The sequence below is a fragment of the Labrus bergylta genome, chromosome 8 (assembly GCF_963930695.1).
Source record: "Labrus bergylta chromosome 8, fLabBer1.1, whole genome shotgun sequence".
Taxonomy (NCBI): domain Eukaryota; kingdom Metazoa; phylum Chordata; class Actinopteri; order Labriformes; family Labridae; genus Labrus; species Labrus bergylta.
The window spans coordinates 19,681,002-19,688,741 of record NC_089202.1 but is presented as its reverse complement, the minus strand read 5'-3'; the positions used below and the strand labels follow the sequence as shown (position 1 = coordinate 19,688,741).

The window sequence follows — 7,740 nt, the reverse complement described above, 5'->3', positions numbered from 1 at the left end:
TGAATGCTATTAGGTCAGACATCCTAATGTACGCTGATGATACTATCATTTTTGAACATGCAACAACAAACCAGCAAGCTGCACGTAAGCTAACAGCAGTGATGACTGATGTCACACAGTGGTTTAATAACTCCTGTCAATACTTAAACATAAAGAAAACAATCTGCATGTTTTTCACAAAGATGTCAACAGATCATTTCACACTCAGTGTTTTCATCACAAGGTTAAAGGTCACAGTTGTATCTGATTATAAATGAACGTAACACTGGACTTTAATCTCCCATTTCAAAAACAAATTAAGAATGCAGTGAGGTTCACAAATGACAAACAGTTTGTAAATGCAGACTGAACAGTTTATATATTTGTGGATTTCTATTAGTCTACGTTTACAAAACTATAAATATTTGTGTGTGAATCAGAAATACATTTGTGAATCTTATTTTTTTATTTGTGGATTTGTTTTACATTTATATAGAATGAAATATATTTGTGTGTGCATTGAAATACATTTATGAATCATTCTGTGTGCATTTGTGAATAATGAGACTGATATAACTCCATAACAGCTGTCCTCCACAGCTCATTGATGGGGTTTATTTACACGAGCTTCATGTTGTTGTGCTGTCGTCAGATGTTGTAAGTGCTTAAGGAGTTTTGAAGTCTTGTTTTTTGCAGTATAAAGAGTCCTGGTACTGGGACACAATTTACATTTGACAGTGATGTTCTTGTTATCTTTCCTGTCGACAAAACTTAAGTAATGGGAATTTTTCAAGCCACTGAATGTAAACTTCCATCTTTCAAGCTAGCCAGGGTTGCCAGGTATGTGTGACAACAAATGACAAAACAAGCCCAATGGCCAAAAAAAAACTACCCTCTGGGGCACCTAAAAAAAAGCCCAAATCCGTATATCTGGCAACCATGAAGCTTGCTACCTTCCTGCTTGTCTGAGATGCGCAACAAAATTAATCTGGGGTTTGTTGCATAAATCTGAAGTGGGGTAATAACAACAACAGTAATGTAGTAACAAGTTATTTTTTGTGTGGATAACTGTAATATTATTACTGGAATTTCATTAGTAATTCGTTACTCTACTCGTTACTTGTAAAAGTAATATCATTACTGTAACGCGTTACTAGTGATACGTTACAGACCAACACTGGTCCTACTAGCTGTTTCTATTGATGTTTAGCAGGGCTTGTTCAGGATAAAGGTATAACATTCTCTATCCCTCATCACAAATAAACTACATTTTCAAAAAATACAACTTTATTTTTTCTCTTTTCAGATTCACCCAAAGGGACCACAGTGTCAGTCAGTCCCTCTGGTCCAGTGCAAGAAGACACAAATGTGACACTGACTTGCAGTGCTAATGCAAACCCAGCTGTAAAGAACTACACCTGGTACAGAGCTGATGGAGGCCAGGAGACTTTCATGGGGACTGGACGTGTTTTAAACATCAAAGCTTCTAGGGAGAGAGCCCCGTTTTTCTGCAAGGCTGAAAATGAAGAGGGAAGTGGAAGATCGAACAACACACAGATGGATGTTCAGTGTAGGTATCGTTTGAAACATTTGCATAAATGCAGGTAGGTCAGGCTTCATTTGTGCAGCGTTTTACAAATGAGGAATGTAAATAATCTTTGTTAATAAGCTTCTTGAAAGAGAGGCCCGTTTTTCTGCAAGGCTGAAAATGAACTGGGAAGTTTTCAATCAAACACAAGACAAATAGATGTACATTGTAGGTGTCATTCATCAGTTACATTTTAAAAAATGTATGAAAATCTCTTTGTTTAACTTTAATTTCCTTTGATTGGAAACTTCAAATCCATAAAATCTTTCTTTTGTAGAGGATTAACTTTGTTGTAAATAAAGGGAGAAAAGCGTTATAGATAATGGATGGATCGATAGTTTACATACATAAAGTATTTAGTGCCTTTCTTTTAGGGTGGTGGGAGATCACTTTGGGTAATCCACCCTGAACGACCTGAATGGTAGGGGAAACACTGTGTTATATATGAGGTTCTATAATTAAATTAGAGACGAGCAAATGTTAACTTTACCCCCAAAAAGGTCTGCTTAGTAAGAATGTGCATATCAAGTAAAATTACCATTATTCAAATAAAATTGCTTGCGCGAGTAATATTGTATCCTGAGAGGACAAAACCATGCTTTGAGCGCGAAAAGGAGAGAGCACTGTAGTTACACACTCAGGGTGAGATTTTGCTCGTGCTCAAAGCATGGTTTTCTCCTTGCAGGTTACAATATTGCTCGCGCGAGCAGATAAATTCTGCGAGCGAATGCTGTGCAAGTGCTCACAAAAATAATATGCGTGCGTGGCTGTTTGAGTTGCACGCACAGCTCCTTTAAATTCGCGCATGGATCTCGTGCGCACGCAATTTTATTGGCTGGGATAAAACGCCATAGGTTGGTTATGGAGATGTGACATAGAAGAGCGTAGTGCTGTTCCATAAGTGGAATTGTTTTCAACTGAGAGCTGAGTAAATGCGGCCTCAAGAAACTTATGAGTGCTGAAAACACTGAACTACATTGGTTTTGTATTGAAAATAGGCGCTGCCAGCGTTAAAAGCGCCCTCTGTGGACACAGGCCCAGAATGAAAACCGATTGACATGGAGGAAATTGAATTTTTCTTTGCCTCATTCACTTGGACACTCACAGCTGGTCAACTTTTCTTTTCTTTTTTTTACAGCCATAAGCCTAATCTTTTACTTTTGCAAATTTGATACAGCATGGCTTTACTTGACTCTCTACTTGTCTCTCTTCCCTACATCCATTACAGATGCTCCACAGATCATGTCCTCATCTGATTGCACCAAAACTGCTAACCAGGTCAACTGTTCCTGTGAGTCTACGGGAAATCCTCCTCCCACTTTACAATGGAGTTTGGATGGGTTAACTGTCAATCACTCAGAAGAGTTTGCAATCAGTTATGAGCATCGAAATGGTACAGGCGTGAGCTTCATCACCATGAGTCAAGCCCAAAGGAAGGATCACTTCACTGTGCTTTGTCGCAGCTCAAACTCTCTGGGATCTGCTTTTCAGCGATTTATTTTCTACAGCCTTCCAACATCTGCAGAAAGTCAAGGTTTGTCTCTGAACTGAGTATAACTTATTGGAAAGCGACACATTTCACCATTTGTTCTCATAATTACTAAGTATTAACAAGAAAGCTTTATGAATGGGTAAGTGGTGAACATAAATTCCTCTTGAAAGCTTTAATATGTCCTGATTTAACAATTTACAAAATGAATAATTAATAAGTGATGTCCGAATTTATTCAAATAATAATCTCGTCTGAATAAGAGCTTGAACCATAATCCCTTATTGTCCTTTGTATTTTTCAGTGATTTTGCTAGTCTTCATCGCCACCATTGTCGTCTTCCTGGTGCTAGTATGTGCTCTACTCTTTGTTATCAGGTAGGGTAACAGCAAATCAAGCCAAACCGTACAGAATACCACTATGCAAAATGTTTAAAAACCTCCAACTTGGACTTTTATATTCTTTATTTGAGTGAAGATACAGATTCTATATGGTGTTCCTCTGGTCTTCAATTTAAAATCTTTGAAATGTTTAATGTTTAACTTGAGCAGACCAAGTCTTATCCAGGTAATTTCAATCAAATGTTGTGGATCGAAAATGTTGCCAAAGTATTTGTGTTATTTATAGTGTCCTCTGCTCTGCGTCTGGACAAATAAACATGAATATGCAGCTTTATGAGACACCTAAAGGACTGGAGAAACATCAGTATTTGCTGATCTGTGAATTTCAGATGTACCGCTGATCTCTTACTCTCTTTTTTGCTCAAAGCAACTTTGGGATTAAATATGACTGAAGATATGTAGTTATTTAAAGCTTTGTGTACTTTTGGGTACTATCGATCATTAGAATAAAGGAGATTTGGAAGAGTATTGTTTTAAAACAGGTCGAAAGTATCAAATTTTGAAAAAAAATGTTGATAACCTTACTCTGAAGAGAGGATGCCCACAGGTGGTTCATTATGTGGTGTTTTACTGTTCTTTACTGATTGGTGTGCTGTGATACAGTTTGCAGCTTCTCAATAAGCCCCATGTTTGCAGGCGGCTGTAGCGAAGTCTGAGTGGAAAACCTGCGAGTTTTGCTCCAGTATGTTGCAACAAAAAAGTTATGGCATGAAGTAATCATGAATATTTCCCCTTCTTGACAGAGTATGTCCTGTACTGTGACCTTTGCACATGCACACATAAGAATGTTGATGCTGAAATGCTGCCCGCCACCAGCCAAAGCTATAGACAGGCACTAATGCTCTACTACCTAGATGTAAACCAGCATAGTAGACAAGTGGCATGTCATAGCACAAAGAGGTTTGACTGTATTTTGATCTAGAAAATGGAGTAAAAGTTGTATGTAGGCTGTCTCGTGTTAAAGTGGTGTATCTTGACCAGAGCAATGCGTAAAAAGCACAGACATGTGGAAGTAAACCTGCAAGGAGGACCAAAGGCTGGCAGTGCTAGTACTGCTAATGCTAGCCACACTCGGCACAACATGTTGACATCGACTGCAGACGATGTGATCCTGTGATCTGTTACCAGTGTTAAAATAACTAAATATGGACTGTTCCCTGAGTTTTTTCTCAACTTTAGACTAGTGAAAAAGAAAGATATTGTCAGTATATTCTTGTAGGTTTATACTCTGCTGGTTTTTTCAGGGCTCAGAGGACTCAACACAACCTGCTTAAGAGTCAGGGGTCAGGTAACGCTAGCACAGTTGCTATGAGCCAACATCTACCAAGTGGAAAAGGAGATGAGGTACTTTATCCTGGAATCCAGCAGTTTTCTACTTAGTGTCACTTAAATAAGCAGAATAACCTTACAACCGACATTTCCTTTTGATTTGTAGGAACCCAACAAAACAAATGAGGGCATTTATGCTAACACCACTGAGCTGAAGAAACCAGGTGTCACCCAACCTGCAACTACCTCTGAGCCAACCAGCACCAACTTACCAAGCTCAAGCCGAAACAACACAGAAGATGCCAGTACAAGTTCAGAGAAGAAAAACGAGGAAAGCAAAGATGTGATTTACACTAGTGTGACTTGGAGGAGCAAAGGCGAGAAGGAGGGAGGAAGCTTTGGCGACACAAATCAGTCAGGTTGCTCCTATCTGGAGGAGAAGCGCTTAGAGGGAGCATTGAATTTTGTGAGCAATGCAGTAGAGATGTTAAATCTATATGACGAAGTGAAGCCTAGAAATGTGAAAAAGGACTCTGAATGTGAATATGCCCAGGTTAAATTTTGAGACTAGATTATGAGATGCAGACATAGATTACAGTTCAGTCCGGACTGGGCCTGGGCGATAAAACTAAATGATAATTATTGCGATATAATTTTTGTCAATAAATATGAAAAATGTTCAATAAAAGTTTGATAGATTTAATCGTGTGATTACACCACCAACCACTGGGAAGTGGGGAGCGCTAATGTTCCTTGAGCGCTACGTGCACTGTGCTTATAATGGTGAAATATTTAATTATATTTTGTCATGTTCTGAATATTCAAACCATAATTAACCACCTTGTTTTTTCAACTTTAACTCAGGAGCCAAAATCAGCCTTTAAATTTGAAAGAAATAATGAATGACAATTATCGATATCGACTGATATGACATTTTTTATCGTGATAACACTTTTAGTCATGTCACGCAGGCCTACTCGCTATCATAGTTTGGCTCAGTTTACAGCAACAGACTACAGCAGGCTGTAACGTTACCTAGTGAAGCTACTGATTGTTGTCACACACAGCCACCAGCTGATCTCTGCATGAGAGCAGACGGGGTGGAGGGAACGGAGAAAGGACGAAGCAGTGTTTGAAACAACGAAACGATACACAATTAAACAGCAACACTTTATGAGCTCTTTCTGTGTGAAACTCAGCAAAAATTATATTAAAATATACCATAAAAGTCTGTAATATCTTCCTATTTGTACAGCAGGTACAACTTAAATGCTGCCTACTTTTCACTGAGACTCTGCACAGGGATTCAGCGGTAGTTGAGACACCATATTTATACATTTTCCATCCATCTACAGACCATGTGCATATTATATGCACTCAACATCACTGGCACTCCTCTTTCCTGGTTGAAATCCTACCTCACCGACAGATAACAGTTCATCAACATCAATAACTGCTCCTCCTCCATAGCTCCTTTGTCCCAAGGCGTCCCCCAGGGTTCGGTGCTTGGTCCCCTCCTGTTCATCATATACTTGCTCCCCCTTGGTAACATTATCCGCCAGCATGGTCTCCATTTCCACTGTTATGCCAATGACATTCAGCTCTACATCTCCACCAATTCAATCACCACTGAAACCCGCTCTACCCTAACGAACTGCCTCAGTGAAATAAAAACATGGATGCACACCAATTTCCTCTCTCTTAACTACGCAAAATTGGACATAATAATTATCGGCCCTAAATCCCTCACCAATTCCATACACAACTTCTCCTTCACAATAGACAACTCCACTCTCTCCCCCTCCCCTCATATCCGCAATCTTGGAGTCATCTTTGACAGCCAGCTCTCCTTTGACCACCACGTCACGCAGCTCACAAGAACCGCCTTCTTTCACCTCAAAAATATAGCCCGTCTTCGTCCACTACTCTCATTTTCTGCTGCTGAAATACTAATCCATGTATTCATCACATCCAGACTTGACTATTGCAACAGCATCCTTTACGGCACATCATCCAAAGTCCTTAATAAACTTCAATACATCCAAAATTCTGCTGCACGCCTCCTCACCCACACCCGAATACGCGAACACATCACCCCTGTCCTGCAAAATCTCCACTGGCTCCCTGTCCCTTACCGTGTCCAATTCAAAATCCTTCTCCTCACACATAAAGCCCTTAACCACCAGGCCCCCTCCTACCTCACGGCTCTCCTTCACCCTCACACTCCTGCACGCAGCCTCCGTTCTTCAAAAGCCAACCTCCTATCTCCCCCTCTTAGAACCAAGCACCGAACCTGGGGGGACAGAGCCTTCTCCATAGCTGCCCCCTCCCTCTGGAACTCACTCCCCACACACATTCAACACTGCACCGACCCTCCTACTTTCAAATAACTTATCAAAACTCACCTCTTTAAACAAGCTTTTAATGTATAATTGTGATGTATTTTCTGTTTTCTGTAATTTACCTTTATGTTGTTATCTTTATTGTTGTTATCTTTATGATTTGTTTGTAATACTGCAATGTCCGTTAGTCTGTCCTTCTGTGCTATTCTTTATGTTTTAACCATTGTAAAGTGTCTTTGAGTTTTTAAAAGCGCTTAAAAATAAAATGCATTATTATTATTATTATTATTATATATATTAAGTCATTCTTTAAATAAATCTCACAGCTAAAAAGTCAAGACACTCAACTTAACCTCAGAAGAACAGATAATAACCAAGACAAAAAGTTCAAATGGGAAAATACATTTTAACAAAATAAGGTTGTGGGTTTGGAGGTCGCCTATTTACGACAGATCTTGAGACTATAATTGTTCAGCCTAACAAGTTTCTCTTTAACGACGGAGGATTAGGGCCACGATTAGGGCCAAATTTTCAAGAATAAAGTAGGAAATTTACGAATTTCCACTGTTGCATCCAACAAAGTGCTCTGTGGATGGAAAGTATAACTAACGAGTTCGAGACCAGCCTGTGTGAAAATGATGAAAGGAGAACTGTTAAAGTCTGCTCCTCTGC

The 7,740-nt window shown here is 39.4% G+C and overlaps 1 long non-coding RNA gene across 1 annotated transcript; it reads left to right on the top strand.

Annotated features, from left to right (window-relative positions):
* The first annotated feature begins 3,134 nt into the window (after positions 1-3,134).
* Positions 3,135-5,957, top strand: LOC109976257 (uncharacterized). Its single transcript, XR_010666832.1, has 2 exons — positions 3,135-4,801; positions 4,893-5,957. It is a non-coding gene; the product is annotated as an uncharacterized lncRNA (long non-coding RNA).
* Positions 5,958-7,740: the final 1,783 nt, after the last annotated feature.